The sequence below is a fragment of the Hyaena hyaena genome, unplaced genomic scaffold (assembly GCF_003009895.1).
Source record: "Hyaena hyaena isolate Hyena2069 unplaced genomic scaffold, ASM300989v1 scaffold_33, whole genome shotgun sequence".
Taxonomy (NCBI): domain Eukaryota; kingdom Metazoa; phylum Chordata; class Mammalia; order Carnivora; family Hyaenidae; genus Hyaena; species Hyaena hyaena.
In genome coordinates, this window is record NW_024080666.1 from 5249413 (window position 1) to 5270102 (window position 20690).

Sequence of the window (20690 nt, forward strand, 5' to 3'; positions counted from 1 at the left end):
AGGTACCATATAGTTAAACTTTTAGAAAAAAAAACAAAAGAGAACATTTCAATAGAGATAAACACTAAAGTAGAGAAGGGAGCTTAATTTCTTTAAATAACCATTGTATGCCACATTGCTGAGAACCTTTGGCTAATCCTTTGACAATATTTAAATGCTTGTTATGATAAAATAGGAGATTGGACTGTATGCTCCTTTGGAAGTTACTTAAGAGCTGCCTCAATTTACTTCTTTAATAAAGTGTTAAATCTAACCATTTCAGCCCCCTGATTACTGGAAGAGAACCAGTATCTCTTTTTTCTTGTTCTCTCAGTGATCATGCTTCCCCATTCCAATGTTCAATTCCTTAAGGATGCGTGAATATTTCACATAGCTCCTTAGGAATTCTATATTTCCTTAAGGACGCACAAACATTTCATATAATTCCTTCAAAGCTTAGCAATACTAGAATAAATTACACTGTCTATAAAATTTTGTTACAGTGAATTAATTAAATAAATGTATTAGTTCTCATAACAAAAAAAGAATGTAAAGTTAGCAGATATTTTTTCACTCGTATAATTCACATACTCTTTCTATCAATATTTATTATGCTCCTTCTATGTGTGAAGCACTTGTATCTAAAAAAACAATGTACCATTGTTCCATAAATTTTCAAAATGTACATAAAATAGGCCAAATAAATGCCAAATTCAGTATCCTGTTAAACATTATTATCCATTTACAATATCTATTACCCTTTTTAAATTTTCAATACCTAAGTCTTCTATAATCAATTGCAATTGCATGAATACACAATAACTTTTTTATTAAATCTGAGTTTAAATATTTGTTGTAGAGCCTTAATTTAAAATCTGACCCTCTTTCAAATGGAATGCCTTTATGAAATTTAATAAAACATGAAGGTCATAAAATGTATTAAACTGTTGTACTTTCCATTTTTAATTCTGAACAGGCAAGATTAAAGAGAGTAGCTTGCTTTCTTCTAGCAAGGGAAGGCAGATTGAATGAAAGGATGATTTTTCTCTTTCTGGACCCTTGCCGTCAGGAAGAGTCCTATCAACTAATGTGGGAAAGACTGAGTACAAAAAGACAGGGAGATATACCAAATGACCTCCCCAGGATCTTCAAGCCTGCAGATTCCATAACACATACTCTTGTTGAGCAAAATGTGTCCAGAGAAATTTTAACAAATAGCAAGATCCCAGCTGCTTATAGTTAAAAGATCATCAAAAACCATATGAAAGGTCTGTAAGAAACAAATATTCCAACTAGAGCAAGACGACCTCCTCAGAGCAGGACTGACCTGTTTATGAGACACTGGATTTTTGGGAGGGGACTTAAGGAGAGAAAAAAAATCATTAAGTAGTGTTAGCCTTTTAAACTATGTTTATTCATTCCTTAATGTCCTCTCTAGCTGATTGTTTATGGTATAAGGGCACTTGATAGACAGTTAATAAGTACCTATTGAAGGAACAGATATGTAGACCTCCTCTGCCACATTTTTCTCATGAATATGATTCAAATCTGAAATGCTTCTGACAACAATTTTGGTTACTTGAAAAACAGTGGGTTTTGTTTTCTTTTTTTCAACATCTTGTAAAGAAGTTCACTGAATAGCTTGATTCTCAAACATTGGTTATGACCCAAATTAAAGTTGCTGATGCTCTACAAAATGGCTTGGAAACTTCCCCAGAAAAAGAAACAGTCCACCCTCCCTGTTCCAGCCTCCAGGGCAACTGCAAAAGAGCAAGGAACATGGAGTCTTTTATAAGAAGGAATCCTTCTTTAGAATGTTCTCCACTCACACCACCTGAACTCTGATGAGGGGTGGAGAAAGACACAACACTTTCTCTTATTAGATAATCACCAGCTGCCCACAGTTGGCTGGCAATTCCATTCTCACTTTTGCCCTGAGGATAGAAGGATGGAGAGGAAAGGATGAAAAAAGTATTAATATATTTGTTTATTGATCATTTATGGTGTGGCAGGTATTGTTCAGTGGAATATGAAGATGAGTAAGACACTGCTGTCACTGATTTGGAGGAGTTACCTGTTCTCTAGCAGAGAACTGTGCTTGTTAGCTTTCATTTACCCATCCTGACTCATGACCTATCCTCTTCAGTGTCCCAGAAGACTGAGAAGTATGGACCATATCAACAAGCTTTCTTTCCCACTGTCTTCTGATTGGTTCAGTTTATGCAGAACCTTGCAAAGGCAGTGGACTGAGAATGAGAGAACTTGGGGAATATTTATTCCCCCAGTGCCCTCCCTTCTTAGTCACCTATGCTGGCTTCATTTCTCAACTTAAAGTCACAGCTCCTGTTAGCAATGCTCCCAACATTCTCTCTCCTTAGGCTTCTGTAACCACAACCCTCCCCCTTACTCCTTTAGGCTGACAGGTGGTAGCACAACCCCTTCACTAGACCAGGGTATTGCACTATCCATTGTAGTTCACTGCACCTTACCCACACCTTTGACAATAGTTCTTTTATTATACCATCCTGAAATGCCTAATTTTATTGTGCCATCTGTAACTGATACAAGGGCTTTTGCTTATTTGCTCTGTGACTTTGGCCAAGTTATCTGCCCTCTTTGTATCTTATCTTCTGGACATAATAACATATATCTTATACAACTACTTTGAGGATTTGTGACGTATACAAATCATCCAATACACAGTAACAACCAGTTGCTTTACTCAAGCATTGGAATTACTCATATTCAAATATATGTGTTTAGCCAAAATAGTGAGGAAGGTAGAGGGAAGAAGAGAATGGGAGAGGGGAGAATATGCTATATAATTTGGTAAATCTGTGGTCCATTTCCCTTAATGAGTGTCTGCCCCAAGCTAGTCTTAGTTCTCACGTGACCCTTATTCTGTAAGAATCTTCCCATGTTGACTGGTATTTTGCTGTTTAAAGAGTTGTATTTTGTATTCCACATGACCCCTAAACAAAAGTCAGCCACTTCTCTGGTGCCCAGCCAAGGAACAGTTCTCTGGTAGAAAAACTGGGTGAGTTAAATTTATTGAGAACTTGTAAATTGGTCCTCAGTGTGGTGTTTCTTTGGGATTTCAAGATAATTTTTATTTTGAATCATGTTTTCAGGCTTTAGAAATTACTCCTCAAATAGGATGGCTCTCCAATGTGTTCAGCCACAAGGAAGCTGTCACTCCATCTTTACTGTTTATATGTTGGACTCCACCACCAGACTCCTGTCCTTTGTCCTTGGAGCTCTAATCCAAATAGATACTCCATACAAATTTACTGAACAATTGAGTAAAAACATAAAAGCATAGAGCCAGACCGCAAAATGTTTTACAAAATCATCAATCCCTAGGAAATATTTATTTTCTCTTTTTCCCCCCTAATGGAGAGCTGGAATGCATAGTGGGTCCAGGGAAGTCAGTGACTTACTTGGATGTTCACTTAAGGTCAAAATATGGATGTCTCAGTTCATTACACCTCAAGGATGTGAGTTAGAGGTTTGGGGATTCACAGATGTGAATGAGGAGTTCTTCTGTGGTTGCTCTACTATATAAACTAATCATATTTCATAAAACTAAATTTTGGCCTCTCCCAAGTCTTGATTTATTATTTTTAAATGGAATACATCATGCTTGCTTGCATACATCTTATTGCTTGCTTTATTGTTAGTTTCCTCTAAGAAGGTTGAGAGTGGGTGTTATAGTGTTAGTAAAACTAAGGTGATATAAAAGGCTTGCAGTGCAGCTCTCGGTCTGTCTACATTTTCTCCATCTTCTTGACAGTAGACCTGTACTTTCTTGAGGTGTTCACAGCTCTACATCCACATGCAGGGGTATTTTTCTTGGAACAGAGCAGTCTGAATACCAATTCCTCTCCTGGAGCAAAGTACACATTTTCTCAATATCCCTTTTAATTCTTTCTGGGCCCCATCAACTAGGAAAGCAAGCAGTTCTAAGAGCCTGCAGTTTGTAAACAATGCTAACAAGAAAACCCTGACAGAAGAAATTTTTAATTCACTTTCTTATTTATAGATTTCTCCTCCTACCTACATTTGTAGCTAGCTGACTGATATGTTAGCCAAGAAGGTCTGAATAATCCATCAGTGTTAAGTGACCATAATGTTCTACTTTGAAATTGCATAATTGGATCAATCCACTGGTCTCTCAGTGACCTCAAGACTTTGGGACATAAGTATTTGAGTAAGTCCAACTTTTGGCCCTTAGTAAATTTATGTAAACTTGATCTGTCTAGAAAATGAATTCACTTTATCTAGAAAATTAATTCTCATTTACTATTTAAATCTTTAGTTGAATTTCTGGCTGTCACGTGTCATTTATTTAATTATTCATTTATTCAACAAATATTAATTGAATTCTGCTGCATAGTACTGTTCTACATACCGGGGATAGAGCCATGAATAAGACAAACACAAAGCAAGCAGAAGTCCTTGCCCTCATAGAGTTTATATGCTAGGAGCAACATATGAAAAATGAACAGCACAAATAAATAACCATGTAGTATATTCACAAAAAGGAAGTTCTATGGTGAACAATAAAGGGGAAAGGGGAGAAGGATGGCTTGGGTAGAATCTTCCAGTTAAAGAGGCAACATGGGCAAAGTGCCCAAGGTGGGGTGTGCCTGGCATTTTTGTTGTACTGGGAGGCCTGTGTGCTATAAGGAGCAAGGCAGAGGGTGCAGTTTTAGAGGTGATGTCTGAGAAGGGATGGGCTCAGATGGTGTAGTGCCTTATGAGTCTCTCTGAAGTAATTTTGGCTTCTACTCTGAATAAAAGGAGAAGGCACTGGAGGGTTTTGAGCAAATGAGTGACATGATTTGACTGCTATTTTAACAGAAGTATTCTGTTAAGGTTAGAATGAAGGGTTCAAGGTTAGAAGTTAGGTAAATTTGGAGAGCCCTACTAAGATCTGAGCAAAATATGAAGAGATAATAGTGGTTTTGATCAGGAGGAAGTGGTACAAGTAGTGGGAAGTGGTCATTTGAGCCAACAGAATTTGCTGATAGGTAGGCTTGGGGTGAGAGAAGGTGAGGGGTCAAGGATGACACTGATGTGTTCTGCCTGCACAATCACCAGGATGTTCCTATCACTGTGAGGGAGACAATTAGAGAGGAGTAAGTCTGTGGAGAAAGGTCAGAATTTCAGGTTTTGACATATCAGGATCTTCCCAGTGGGTCCAGTGTTGGGCTGAGAAGGGAATATTGGGAGAACCATACCCAAGGAGTCCACACCCTGAATGGGTAGTCATTCCATCCATCAACTAATATTTTTGAATGACTAGTATATGCCAGGCAGGGTTCTAGGCTCTGTGTCTGCAGCAGTGACTAAGACAGATAAATCTTCTTTCTTTTTTTAATTTTTTAAGGTTTATTTATTTTGAGAGAGACATATAAAGTGTGAATGGGGGAGGGGCAGAGAAAGAGAGGGAGACAGGGAGCCAGAGCAGAGCCTGACACAGTGCTCAAACTCATGAACCTGTGAGATCATAACCTGAGCTGAAACCAAGAATTGGATGCTTATCCAACTGAGTCACCCAGGCACCCCAAAATCCTCTTTCTTTAAGGGCCTTTATTATTTTGGGGGTATACAGAGGTGATGGATGGTTGGATGGATAGATGAATGGGCAGATGGATCGATTGATATATATGTGTGAAATAAATTCCAAAAAGTGATAAGTCCTTTGAATGAAAATAAAAGCATTTTAAAAAAGAGAGAGATGTCCATTGCAGCATTGCAGAAACTTTTTTTTAGCTAAAGTGACCAGAAGAAAATGTCTGTCTGAGAAAATGACACATATTGAGTAGTTCTGAATGATGAGAAAGAGCTAGCCATAGCAAAACGTGAAAGAAGACATTCCAGGCAGAAAAGTCATTAAATGAAGATCCTTAGCTGATGGTAACCCTAAAGTGTTCAAGGGACAGGAGAAGGCCAATGAGGCTAGAGGGTTGTGACAGAGACAGAGTGGTGGAGGGAGTTGGGAGAAAAACAGTAGGAAAGTTAGGAAAACTCCAGGTCAAGTAGGACCTTGCAGGCTACAAAAGAAGTTTAGATTTCATTCCACATTTAAATACAAACACAGGAGTGTTCTGAACATGAGCCCAAATCTGATCTTTGATTTTAAAGATCTCTTCAGCAGCTCTTCAAAGGACCGTATGGGAAAGTAAGAGAGGAAGCATGGGGATCCTTTGGTAGCTGTTAGTGTGGGTTGTAGCATGAAGACAGCAACATGAAGACAGTGTTGCAGCTGTGGGAATATATTCTTGACCTACTCTATCCAATACAGTAGCTGATAGAGTGTCTTATTTGACTATTTACACTTATATTTAAATTCATTAAAATTAAATACAATGGAAAATTCAATTCCTTAATCACACTAGCCATATTCCGAGTACTCAATAGTCACATGTGGCTTTTGGCTTCCTTATTGTACAGAACAGCTATAGAACATCCCCATAATCACAGGAAGTTCTGTTGGACAGTGCTGCTATAAAAATAAAGTCACAAGACTTGATACTTACAAGCTGGTATAGCTATAGATGAAGGTGATACAATGATTTGATGCCAAATAGGTCCTCAGGGAATCAGGAATGGATTAAATGCCTAGATTCATATAGTCCAGGAAAACTGGGGGAAAAACTGCAGTTGATGTGATAGCTTTCCCTGTTTTATTTGGAATGTTGGATTTTCACAAACTAATGCATCCTGACCTCCACATACAATGTTCCTTCTATAAGTAGCCTCTTATCTCAACATATTCCTGATAAAGATCTAGACCTTTATTCTCCCTACATTAGTCAGTTATCCTTTGGTTACAAGTATTAGAAGTCCACACAAAGTAGCTTAAATTTTAGAAAGAGAGTTATAAAGGTGAATATGTAAGTCAGAACTCAATAGCTACCATAATAGCATGGCATCCTAGGACCTAGAGGGTTGTGAGATAGTTTCTTATTGCTGCTTCATATTTCTCTATCACAGATGAGCTTCTCTATTCATGTATCCATCATGTAAACCAGAGCGTCCCCCAAATGGCCAGAACCCCAAGGTTACATAGCCTTCTAGTTGAAGCACTGAACACTGACTAATTTGATGTATTTAATCTGTGAGTTCTTTTTTAAATTCTGAGAGACACTACCTGTGGCCAGAGTTATGGAACTCCTGATACTGCGACTGGGTCTTAAGAAAGAGACTCTCTAGGATATGGGCATGAATGAGGAGGAATTGACAGGTGGAGGAGTGAATGGCATTTCTGCTAGTGTCTCCTGTTTCCACTATGTACTCATGATAATGCCAGAAGATTATACCAGAGGTATAACAAGCCAGATAGGCATCTATTAATTATACATTTATTTAGCAATAAGTTTGGCATTCTAGAAGACATGATTCCTATGCTGCAAGGAATTGACCAAATGCTAGGCATTACTTAAACAGAATCCTTGGCTTGACAGGAAGGAATCAACAGAAATGAATCAGGTAACCAGCCTCTGGCCAGTGTTATTTACATAAAGAGAGAGGGCCCAACAAATTGTAACCTTACAAGAATCTTGATGGAAATAACTGTTCTTGTATCCATCATCAATCAGACCTCTGTCTCACTGATAATTTCTTGTCCTGAGTTCAGGTGGTCTCCTATCATTCCTGGAGCACCTGGGGTAGTTGCTCATTTCTTGATGTTTAAAGACAGAGACCATGATTTCCTCATCCTCTACTCTGTAGAACAGTTTTTTGCATATTTCATGCATGTTAAATGACTGAGTGGATGGATGGATGCATGGGTGGGTGCGTGGATGTATGTGAGGATGGATGGTTAATGATATAGGGCTCAGTTGAAAAGTTTAGCATCACTATGAGCTTTGCTTATTCTCCTGGAGAGCCTGGATCCACTTCTTCCTCCTTGAAAACTTCTCTTTTACTAGTATCTTTCAAGAGCCAAGGACATGTACAGGTATTAGAGACTTTGACATTTGTATTAAGTGGGTAGCAGCAAAAGGAAAACAAAGAGATCATGCCCACATTGGCCTACGGAGCTAAATAACTGTCAGTATTTAAGGCAAAAGAAAATATCTTCTGGAGGTATAAGTGCACCTTCAATATCAAAAATATACCTTTCATGAAAGGTAGAGAGATTTAAATTGTTTATAACAAAAGGCAGGGATTCCTCATTTGGGTTTCTGTTCAATAATGGCTATTATGTAAGTTTTAGACCTGTGTTGGACTGTTGCTGAGCAGTAAGCATATTTTACCAAAGGCCAGGAAGCTGCTAACACATTTGCCATTCATTCAGCAAGTGCTATTTAAGTGCTCGTTGTGAGCATGTGAGTATACTTGAACTAAAGAGCTCATAGCCTAGGTATAAAAGGAGCTCCACAGTGAGCCAGCATACCACCACCCTCTGAGTGAATTTCTCAGGAAACAGCTCTAAACTGGCCAAGTAGCTTTTAGTTACGGTGATTCTCTCCTACCCTATCCTTTTGGAGGTATCAACATTGAGCTTAAAACTTGTTCAGTTCATCCTGTGCAGTACACTATGTGTACCTTCAGCAGCTAAGCTGGCATTTGTTAACGTAGTGTAAGACTGAAGCAAATAGGTGGGAAGCACACACTTCGGGTCATTGAATCCAAACCATGCTCTCACTTCAACCAGTTTTCTGCACAGCAGGCCTTGGCTCTAATGACTCTGTTTTTCATTGAACTCCTAGAATAGCAGCAGTCTCCATTTCCTTTAGTGTGTTGCCCCTCTCTCCTTGGGGGGAAATCAGCTTCTTGTGCTTTTCTCATTCTAATGAGCATCTAGGAGTTGGGAACAAATGCATCTTAGAGACATGAAGAGGACAAAATGCAGCTACCTACATGGGAGGAGGCACGGAAGTGGACAAGCGATGCTTGATGTAATTAGATTCAGTTTCACGAGCATTTATGGTGTGCCTAGGCTTGGAACACAGGAGGATTGGGGGTATTAAAATTCTTTGAGAGCTTACTATATCTCAGGCACCAGGACAGGAGAATTACATGAGCCGATGATTTTATTCTCCCTACTCAGTGAGGATACACTACAGCCCGCATTTTAGAGACAAAAACAGCTTGACTAAGTCACACAGCTAGAAATGGCCTTGAAGCTAAAACCTTCTGTCTACACCAAAGCCTGAACTCACTCCATTTTTCTGTCTCTTGGTACTGATAAGGCAGAGGAAAAATGTAAGTCAAACCTCTAAATAATGACAGCACTATGTAGCTTAACAGTAAGGAAGGAGCAGAGAGCATCCCAGGGAACTGAAGGAGGCAGGAAGATGGGATAGAAGAGGCCTGAGTTCAAGGCCCAGTTCTACCACTTTGTTGCCCTCTTCCAAAGCCAGGCAAAGGTGGTACTCAGCACTCTGCATGCTGTCCCTCCGCTCATGTGGTCCCCACCACACAAGGCCAACTCTTCGCTGCACTAAAGGCTTTGCAAGCCATCTGTCCCTCTCCCCTCAGAAGCTCCACCAATTTTTGTTATTTTTTACTTAACTTCAGCAAGCACTTATTAAGTGCCTACTATGTGCATGCTATGCATGCCTCCTACTTTAAAAAGATTCACAGCTATTCAGTGTCAAGGATTTATTTGCATATATGAAATCAAATGTGTAACAGATTATTCACTGCAGCATTATATGAATGGCAAACTAGAAAAGTGGGTAAAATAAAGTATACTGCCTCCATACAGATGACTGTATTGTATCTGTCTTTAAAACTGAGCCAAAACCCTTCCAAACTATATTGTTAAATAAAAAAGCAAGTGGCAGAACATTTGGCATGCTACCATTTGTGTGTATGTGTATACACACATATACATGTATTTTTGTGAACTGTGCAAGGACACACGAGACCAATAACTTTGTGCTCCCAGGAGGGAGCTGAATGGCTGAGGAATAGGAATAGGATGGAGACTTTTCACTATATAGTAGTGCTTTTCAAACTACCTGTGGCAGGAAGAGAGCATCAATACTTTCTATCACATTCATCACAGCCCAGTATGTAGTCTTGTGTATGTTTGCATACAGCTTGCTCTGCATGTTGCTTACCACGTGAGTTTGATAACATCTGACTAGTCTCTGCCCTTTTCCTGGACTGGAGTCTATTGGTTTTGTGCTTGGTTGAGAATGTCACATTGCTATAAAAGTTTCTAACTCTAATTCTTACTCTGAATTTCTCTTATGCACCAGAAGCAGTTCATGGACCAGCACTGCCATGCACCTTTCTAAACATTGACTTTGGCTATATTATCTATCCAAAGCAATCTACTTTTTTAAAAAAATGCTTATGACCTACCCTTTGGCACAGCAACCTTGCAAGCAATGAGAATAGATTTGGTGATCTTGGATTCCTTTGGATTCTCTTTTCCTGCATCAGTTCTTTGCAAAACTGTGAGGTTGATCTAGGGTATAGTGGGCTTTTTCAATACCCTCTGACAGGTGAGCTTTGCAGCCAGTCCCCTTTCCCTTCAGGGAACTCCCTTAAAGTCTCCTATCCCCTTCTTGTCCCTTACTGTGGCTATCAACTCAAACTTACACAGATGTGCAGCCCTAATACAAACAAAGTATTTCATTTCCCATGTAAACAAAGGAATGGAAAATATAGTTTTCTGGACAAGGAAGAAAGGCATCCAGACTGGATGACAGATATCATTCTTGAGTATTTTTAGCTGGCCACCACTTGCCACTGGTCAGTCCCCAGGAAGAGTATATGAGGAGACAGAAAAAGCCTAGGGAGTTGGGGAGCTGGGGGTGGGAGACAGGGTTTCTGCAGACTGTTCACAGCATGAACAGTGTGTAGCATGGAGCTGACAGGGAGGAGACCCTAAAATGGAAGAGTAAGGGAAATGAGACATCCATTGTAGGTACACATAACCAATAAATTGGTAATTAAAAGAACTAAACTGGGCAGAGTCATCTTAAAAAGCCAGATAGCCACCAGGTCAAAAGAAATCAGGCTGAGTATTTTAACCTGTCTGAAGGGAGAATGTATGTATCAGAAGCATACCCTGTCTAGGACAGATGTTAGCAGTGCCCATGCAGGCCATAACCAGGAGAGAGGCAGCTACACTCAAGAACATAAACTTCTAGATCCTTCTATGGCAGAAGTATCCCTACTGCAGAGATGGTGGCATCAGCCTTGACCTACTACTTGCCACCAAAAAGCTCATCCATCTTGAGCTCATGACATATGTACCAAACAATCTGTCAATACGGTTTGCATTGTTATAGGTCTTTGCCCGGAGGGAGAGAATGTGTTGCCTTTTCTGCTGTATGGCTTATTATAAATCACTAAGCAGGCTCTGTGCTCTGTATTCAGACTCTTATAAACCCATATAGTGTGAGTCTACTCTAGGGATATAGATTCACATTTGGTCAAGAGGAAAAGTCAAGAGTATGAGCTCATAAGGCTGAAGAACTAGCCATGAACTGTGGTTTTATCAGCATGGTGTACACAGAGTCCTTGTGGGAGCCTGAGAGCTAAAAGCTGAGGAATCAGCATCACAATGACTCAAATTTTTCAAGTTCTTTTGGTCAAAGCAGAAGCTGTGGACATAATCCTCATCAGGCTCTTGTACCAGTTTTGATTTGCCATGGCTCAACAATGGAATGGAGTGTATCTGACATGCAATTACACAGTTACAAAAGCTGTATATTTAAGGCCATGTTAAAATACCTCACGTTAAAACAGCCGAGATGAAAAGTCATATATTTGTTAAGATCTGTTTTAAATTTAAAGATATTTAAGAGATAATCTATGTACGTGTTTAAAATCTTAAAATGAAAAAAAATAAAAAATAAAATATTAAAATAAATGAAAAATATTAAAAAATAAAATATTAAAATGTATTTTTAAATTATAGGCAGAAGTCTCCCACCCTTACTCTATTTGCCCAGTTTTCATTTCTCCCAAAAAGTAACTCCTGTGACTAACTTGCCATTCATTCTTATTAATATTTTGGCATGTGTAAGCCAATGAGATATATTTTTTTCCTTTATTTTTTACACAAAGTAGCATACTCTAGGCTTTTTTTTTTCTGTATATCATTTTAAGTAGAGCTCACACCCAGCATGGAGCCCAATATGAGGCTTGAACTCATGACCATGAGATGAAGACCTGATCTGAAATCAAGAGTCATACGTTTAACTGACTGAACCATCCAGGTGCCCCTTTTTCTGTATACCTTGATTAACTTTTTATCAGTATACCTTGATGGTATTTCCATATCAGTATAAAGTTTTCTCTTTCAGGAAAGCACATCGTTCACAGAGTAAGTTGAGATAAGAACATAGGATTTAGCATCAGCTTCATGACTTGCTATCTATGTGCCTTGGGTAGGTTTCTTAACTTTTGTAAACTTTTAGTTTCTAAATCTATAAAATGAGGGTAAAAAATATTGTTTACAAAATTTTTATGAAGACTAAATATATGTGTGGGCATCACATATCCTGATTTCAAACTATGTTATATAGCTGTTGTAATCAAAATACCATATTATTGGAATAAAAATGGATGCATAGATCAATGAAAGAGAACAGAGAGCCCAAAACAAACACAGACATGGTTAATTATGGATAAGGAACCAGGAATATACTCTGGTGAAAGGACGGTTTTGTCAACAAATAGTGCTGGGAAAACTGTACAGCCACATGTCAGAGAATGAAACTGGACCACTTTCTTATGCCACACATAGAAATCAATTCAAAGTGGATTAAAGGCTTGAACATAAGACTTGGAACCATAAAACTCCTAGAAGAAAAAATAGGGGGTAAGCTTTGACATTGGTGTTGGCAATGATTTTTTGGATTTGAGATCAAAAGCAAAGGCAACAAAGGCAAAATAAACAAGAGATATTCTATCAAGCTAAAAAGCTTCTTCACAGCAAAGGAAGACATGAACACAACCAAAAATCAACCTGTGGAATGAGAGAAAATATTTACAAGCCATATATATGATAAGGGGTTAATATCCAAAATATATAAAGAACTCAGACAACTCAACAGCAAACAAATAAATAATCTGACTAAAAAATGGACAAAGGAACTGAATAGGCTTTTTTTTTTTCCCAAAGAAGAAGTACAAATGGCCAACAGGTACATGAAAAGGTGCTCAACAAGAAAATGCAAATCAAAACCACAATGAGATATCAACTCACACCTGGTAGAATGGCTATTATTGAAAAGAAATGAAATAACAAGTGTTGGCAAAAATATGAAGAAAAAGGAAATCCTCATATACTGTAAGTGGAATGTAAATTGGTGCAGCCACTCTGGAAAACAATAGGTAAGTTCCTCAGAAAATTAAAAATAAAACCAGCATATTATCCTGCAATCCCACTTCTGTGTATATATCAGGAAGTAGAAACAGGATATCAGAGAGACCTCTGCATTCTCATGTTCACTGTAGCATTATTCACAATAACCAAAGTATGGGAACAACAAGTATCCATCAGTGGATGAATGAATAAAGAAAATGTGATACACACACACACACACACACACACACCCTTACATACACAATAGAATATTATTTAGCTATGAGAAAGAAGGAAACCCTACAATTTGCAACAGCATTGATATACCTTGAGGGCATTTTATGCTAAATGAAATGAGCCAGACAGAGAAGGACAAATACCACATGGTATCACATATATATGTGTGTGGTGGGAGTAAAATTTAAAGAAAGAGAGTAGAAAAGTGGTTGCAAAGGCTGGGGTCAGGGGAAATCGGGATAGGTTGGTAAAGGGTACAAGCTTTCAAAGATAGATGATAGGTAAGTAGGTAGACAGATAGAGTGGAGCCTTAATTACAACATCAGGGACATGAACATTGAGAGGGAAGAGAGGAAGGAAGAAAAAAAGTAGAAGGAAAGGTAGAGGATGAAGGAAAAATATCCCATATTAGCCTAATTTCCAGGTTCCTGCAATTTAGCCAACTGGGCACTAGACAGGTCAGTTCCCTCCAGTAGACTTCAGTTTCCTCATTACTGGATGGTTTTAAAAGTTTTGTTTCTACAATTAAGCTAGAATTTAGTGCTATGAAAGAATTCATTAAACTTCCCAATTTTTAAATAATTATTTAACATGTTTTATTGTGAGCCTACTTTGTACAAAGGGATTAGGAAAACAAACATAAGATATGTTAGCCATGTTTCCTTTCCTCAGAATAATCTACAGGCTAGATATGGACAGGGAAAATACAAAGAAGGGGGCCAAGAAGAGGAGAGAGAATGCAAATTTTCCCTCAATTCTTTGTCTGAAGGAGGCATACAGGAGGTTCCACTAGGAACAATGAGGTTGGCCATGAAACTTGTGCTAATGGTAATAGCCAATGCCAGTTAATCCCCATAGCTAGTATGTGCAGCTGGCAGTAAAGAAGGCCTAGTGAATGCTATTTTAATTTTTATCTTAGTGACATCTTGGGTGGGAGGGATCATCTTGGATCTAAGTCAGTGCAAGTAGTAACACATATTCTGAGAAAATCTGGCTCAGTTCATCTTTGAACTAACAATTCAGTTCAATCCCATGGTTTCACATGCATGAAGCACTGGCACATACTAGCTGTGTAAACTTCGGTTAAGTTGCTTACTTTCTTAATGCCTCAATTCCCTTGTCTGTAAAATGGGAATACTAATAGAAGCCTGCTTCCTAGGACTCTTGATAAGATTAAATTAGCTACTATGTGCAAAGTACTTAGAATAGCACCCAGCACATAGTAAGTCTTATCAAAATATCTACCATCATAGCTATTGTTACTTAAAGCCAGAAACTGTACTAATTGCTAGAGGGCATATGAAGATCTAGGAGGTGGCATCCTTGCACTCAGAGAGAAGGACCTATACAAAGGCTGAAGCCACCATCCTTTAGATTTAACATTTGTCATGTAGGCCTGGGGTCCTCTAAGATAAAGTACTTTTGATTTCTCCAGGCAACAACTGCTCCCAGGTGATTAGGCTTTCTATATCCTGACTTCAAGACTAACTTAAATCTTTATATTGTGTACTTAAATCTTTATATTGTATGTCAATCAGCTACTGTCCACAGGAGGTAGAGAAAGCTGATCAGCACTTTCTAAATGGACTGAAGAACCCCTAGACAGAATGATTAGATGTTCCTTGATTTGATGCCAGAATGCTATTATTGCATCTTCACTTGGGAATCCAGAAAGATGAAACATTCAGTACATTCTTTCCAGGATGATACAATCCATACCAAGATGGGCACTGGCACACTTCTGGAGTTTTGAGTCATTTGTAAATATCACCCCATAAGACTGTAAAGGGTGGTGACTATTCTCCTCAGGCAAACATTTTTTTAGGACTACTTTTTATGGCAATATTAGATTCACAGCAGAATTAAGAGGAAGGTATAAAGATTTCCCATATATTTCCACCCATGCATAGCCTACCACATGATCAACATCCCTCCCACCCCATCAGAGTGGTACATCTGTTACAACTGATGAACTTAAATTAACAGATTATAATCACCCAAAGTCAATAGTTTATATTAGGATCACTCTTGGTGTTGTACATTCTATGTGTTTGGACAAATGTATAATGACATGTATCCATTATTATATATGTATCTATGTACCCATGTACCCATTTTCACTGGCCTAAATTGCCTTTATACTCTGTTGGGCAAATTCTTGATGGGGCCTTTTTTGTAAATGAAATAAAATCACTTTTTTTTTTTTACCAACTCTAAGACAAATTGCCAATATCCCAACTCATATTTTTTTTCATTTCTTTATTACTATCTTCAGACATTTTTCCTAAAAAACAATAAAAATGGATAATTCTACATGTTATACATTCTAGGGCCCCTTTCGACTTCTGCCCTCTTACAAAACCATTAGAAACACAAAAATGATCAGGAGTCAATGAGAGCAAAACCAGCTGAAAGTGGTTGATTTGCAGTTGGGTTTTTGGGACCAATTGCTATGATAAATGTTCTTTTAAGTAGCCAGTTCTGCAAAGGATATAGACTGTTTACATATGATTAATTAAGAAATAATTATCTTTGACAGGGGGAATATGAGACAATAAATGGACCATAAAAACTAAATAAACACTCAGGCTGCTGCCTTTAGTTTCAATTGGTGCCAGGGATATTTATGACTTTTATAAAAGACATGATAAACTCTCCCCCACACACACACACCCATCATTTCCAAAATTCAAAGGCATTGTGAAATCACTCTTGACAATTTTGTTTTTCCCATATTCTCTGCCTGTGGATGTGTCACATCAAGAGAGTGTATTATTGCACAATCATTATAATACTTTCATTTTTTTTCTCTTGGTAATGTAACTGAGTTAGGGGTTACCACCAGTGATCTCCTCCACTTTATCTTCATCTCTTACCTGGCCTATAGAAATGGCCTGGTAAAGTTTCTTCAGTGCCTAGCTCTCCCCATTACAACCCATCTTGTACATCACTGTAAGTTAAATTTGCCTTGGGCATGGCATTCTTAGGCTCAAAAGCAAGCAAATGCCCCCAGAAGTTCAGTCTTTTTCCTTTTTCTTTTTTGTCTAGGGAATAAGATCCAGACTGTTTAGTCTGGCCTTCAAATTACTATCTTTCATGAATTCAAGCATTTATCATTGAATCCTCACATATGAGAGGCACTGTCTTAAGAATGTAAATACAAGTAATAAGTGTTCCTTGATCCATGGACCTTATTGTTCCAGTAGAGTGGGGAAGGACATGTAAATAAACAAATGAGTGCAGTAATGTTGAGTTCAACCAAAGAAATATGTACTGAGCATGGTGGATACACTCACACAAGAGAGTATGTAACTGCATTGTTTTTGAAAGAAGAGAAAGATTTCTACCAGGAGGTTGAAACTTTCAATGAGAATGTTGAGCCGAAGCATATTGAATGGTGGTGGGTGATTCTCCGGAACACAAGATAGGAAGGGGGACCCCAAGTGGAGGGTGCAGTGTGAAATAAGAAAACAAATTTGGGAGTGGCTAGAAGCTTGATGGGTGGAGTAGATAGGATAAGACAAGAAAATAAGTTGGAGACAAAAGCAGATCACAAAGGAGACTATGTAAAGAGTTATGAATTATCCTAGCATAGCAAAGGCAATCCAAAGGTTTTAAGCCAGGAAGTAACATGATTTAATTTTTATTTTATATACATTCTCTGATTACAGGTGTGAGGGAAGGATTAGCAGAGGACAAGGAGGATTGTAGGAGGACTGGTTGGAGAAACTTTGTAAGGGGCACCTGGGTGACTCAGTTGGTTGAGTGTCTGACTTTGGTTTCAGTTCAGGTCATGAACCCACGGTCATGGGATCAAGCCCTGCATTAGGTTCTATGCTGAGAGTGGAGCCTGCTTGAGGTTCTCTCTCTGTCCCCCTCAGTCCTTCTCCCCAGTGCGCTCGCTCTCTCTCTCAAATACAAAAATAAAAGAAAAAAAACTTTTCAAGAGTCCATATGAAGAATACTAAGAGCTCAAACAATAAATTGCAACAGTGTATTTGAAAGAACATTGATTAAGGGACTCAATGGACCTGAGATGCTATATAGAAACTATGTGACCCATGCCAAATTATTTAGCTTAGTCATACCTTAGGTGTATCCTCAGCTATAAAACAGAAATAATGTTGTCTGCCTCTCAAAATTGTGAAAATAAACTGAAATTATTTTCAAAAAATGTTTAACACAACATCTCACATACAAAGGGACTGAAAAAACCATAGCTATTATAAATGCATAGCAATGAGGATGAAAGATGTAAAAATGTGATAAGCACCAAAGAAGCAGGATCTACTAGATAGCACTTGGTCCCTGATTTCATGTTTAGAGTTAAAGAAAGAGGAATCAAGTATTATATCTCTTATTTTTAAATAAAAATTGATAAGTAGATAGCTAAGGGAAAGGGGAGATTTTGGAGAAAAGTGATGAATTCAAGTGGAAATATCTATAAGTGTGTGGAATTCAGTTTCAAAGCATGAGTTTATAGTAAAGATTTGAGAACCCAGAGCATACTGATGACAATGGAAGATTCAGAATTGGCTGAAATTGCCTAAGGAGACAGTATAAGGTGACGGGAGAAGATGACCTCAGAAGAAACTCTGAAGAACTCCAACATTTAAAGAATTGAGTGGGCTAGAGAAGCCCAAGGCCCAAGAGTGGCCAGAGGGATGGGAGAAATCTGGAAATAGGGAGGACATCAAACCAGAAGATGAGAGCATTTGAGGAAGAAGGGCATCACGAATAACATCAAATATAAAAGGGGGGGGAGAGAGAGAGAGAGAGAGAGAGAGAGAGATTACATTAAAAAAATCATGGATTTGAATTCATTTGGGTTAGAAAGTTAGGAAGCCATTAATGACACATGCTGGAGAAATTTCTTTTGGCTGTTGTGGGTCGAAAGCCTTGTTATGGTGATTGAGAAGTGAGCAGATGAAAGAATAATAGAGACAATTACAGAATATTATTTGGAGAAGAATATAAAAAAAGATAAAAGAGATAAAGCATTGAGAAAGGGTTTTAAAAGATGGGGTAATAGAAAATGCATACAGGCTTAAGGAATGAGCTTTGAGGAAAGTATAAGAAGGGGGAAATTTGAAGCATTAAAGGGGCAACATGGAAAGCATAAGAAATGCAGGCAGCCTTTAGGAGCAAAGACCAGACCATGAATGACAACCAGCAAGGAAACCATGACCTCAATCCCCAAACCACAAGGAACTGAATTTGGCCAGAGTTTCAGGAAGGAACACAGCCTTGTCAATACTTTAACTTCAGCCTAGTGAGACTACACAGAGGATCCATATAAGCCATGCTGTACCCATGCTGTAACATACAGAACTGACTGCTGAGTTTGTGATAAGTTATTAAGGCAGCAATAGGAAACTAATACATCAGCTGATTGTCTACAGGGAAGAGGGAGGATGGAGGTGGCAATGAATGCCCAAGGATAAACATCCCCTTGCACCTACTTTTCAGTTATTCAACCAGCAAGGCTTTTGACCTGCCCTGGTCACCTGGATTCTTGTTGCAGATTTATGGCACAAAGGTACAGGCAATCATCGTCCAAAGTTATGCTAATATAGAGAGAGCAAGAGCAGAATATTACCTTTCCCTCCAATTCTACACCTTCCTGCCCTCTGTAGCTAGGCACCTCCTAATACATCAGTCTCCTGAGGATTCCTCACTTGTAATTGTTATTAGTTCCTAGAATTCATATTAGCTTCTTGTTTCTACAGCTTTTCAAGAGTTGATCTGTGAGAGGGAGCCAAGGACTGTCCTATTTCCCTATCTTGGCAGAATAGAATCCTTGGATATAGTCTATGTGGGGATCTTCTGATTTCATTTAATCAGATACCAACTTCACATGATAAGTGTTTTGCTGCTGTTTAACAAACAAGCAGACTAAATAATATGTGAGTAATTGCCCGAGGGCTCAGAGTTAGTCGGTGACACAGCCAGTTGGTCCTTGGTTTTCCTAAGAATGACACCTGTTCTCTTAGGTTTTTAAGAGAAGCTAATATTTTAAGTCATTTAATAAAGACAGAGATGTTGACCCCAGGCGAAGGTATTTCAAGTGTTGGAGATCCTGCAGGACTGAGAAGGTCCATCTTGTTAAACAGCTTCCTATTCTGTCAGCTCATGGTGCTGGCCCAATGTGTGCAGAGGAAACACTGACTGTTATGTTAGGAAAGCCAAAGATCACTACCTCTAGAACTTTCTTAAGCCCAGGGTAAAGAGTAATTCATTGTTGTCTGTAACAGTAACCCTGGTGGACTATAGATAAAAGTTAAAGGCAGGTCTCAACTTAGGGTGGAACCCTGGGTTTGAGCCTGTTGGCCACCACCTATCAGCTGCATGATCATGACTAATTTCAATTTCTGTGCCTTAGTTTCCTCATCAGGAAAATGAGGATAATAATGTTTTTTTTGTTTTTTGTGGGAGATGTCTAGAAAAGATGATCCTTTGGGGTCCCTCTAGCACTAAAATAAGGAATTCTCTGATTCCCAGTTGATCTTTACCAAGGGTCTGGATATATGCCACAGAAGATCTTCTCAGCTGGAAATTAAGCTAACCTGCTTGCATTTTGCATTTGAGTAAATCTCATTTCTTAAACATTTCCCTTTACTTAATGCAGTTTGACAAGCAGCAGTGAACTCCCAAGTTACCTCCCTGTGAATAATGTTCTATTGCCTATCTGTGTTGTTGTTGCATGTCACAGAGGAACTCCATAAAGCTAACATATGACCCAGGTGTCAAAACACCATTTCAGGAAATAACTTGGAAATGAATTTTGATCACCAGGACACAGTCCATCCATTCAGCCCAGGGAGCCTTAGCACTTCCTGTGGCTCAAATCTGAAAATAGCATCCTAAGGCAAATGTGGAGGAAATAATTAATTGTATAAAATAACACAGAGATTTTACCCTGAACTGCAGAATCGCCTGTATTCCAACCCTGTCGGGACTTTCGTAAGAGCCATCTTTTCCCATAGTGAGGAAATCTAAGCCAGCCATGAAAATGACCACTGGCCAAATTGCTCCTGGCCTAGGGAAGTGGAGCAGACAGGTCCTACCGGGACATTAAATATAATCTTTCCTTCTTTTCTTCCCTCAGAGTTTCTAAGTCTAGGAGAATATTTTCCTCCTCTTCTCTATCTTGGCCTCTCTCTTTCCTTCCTTTTTACTTTTTTTC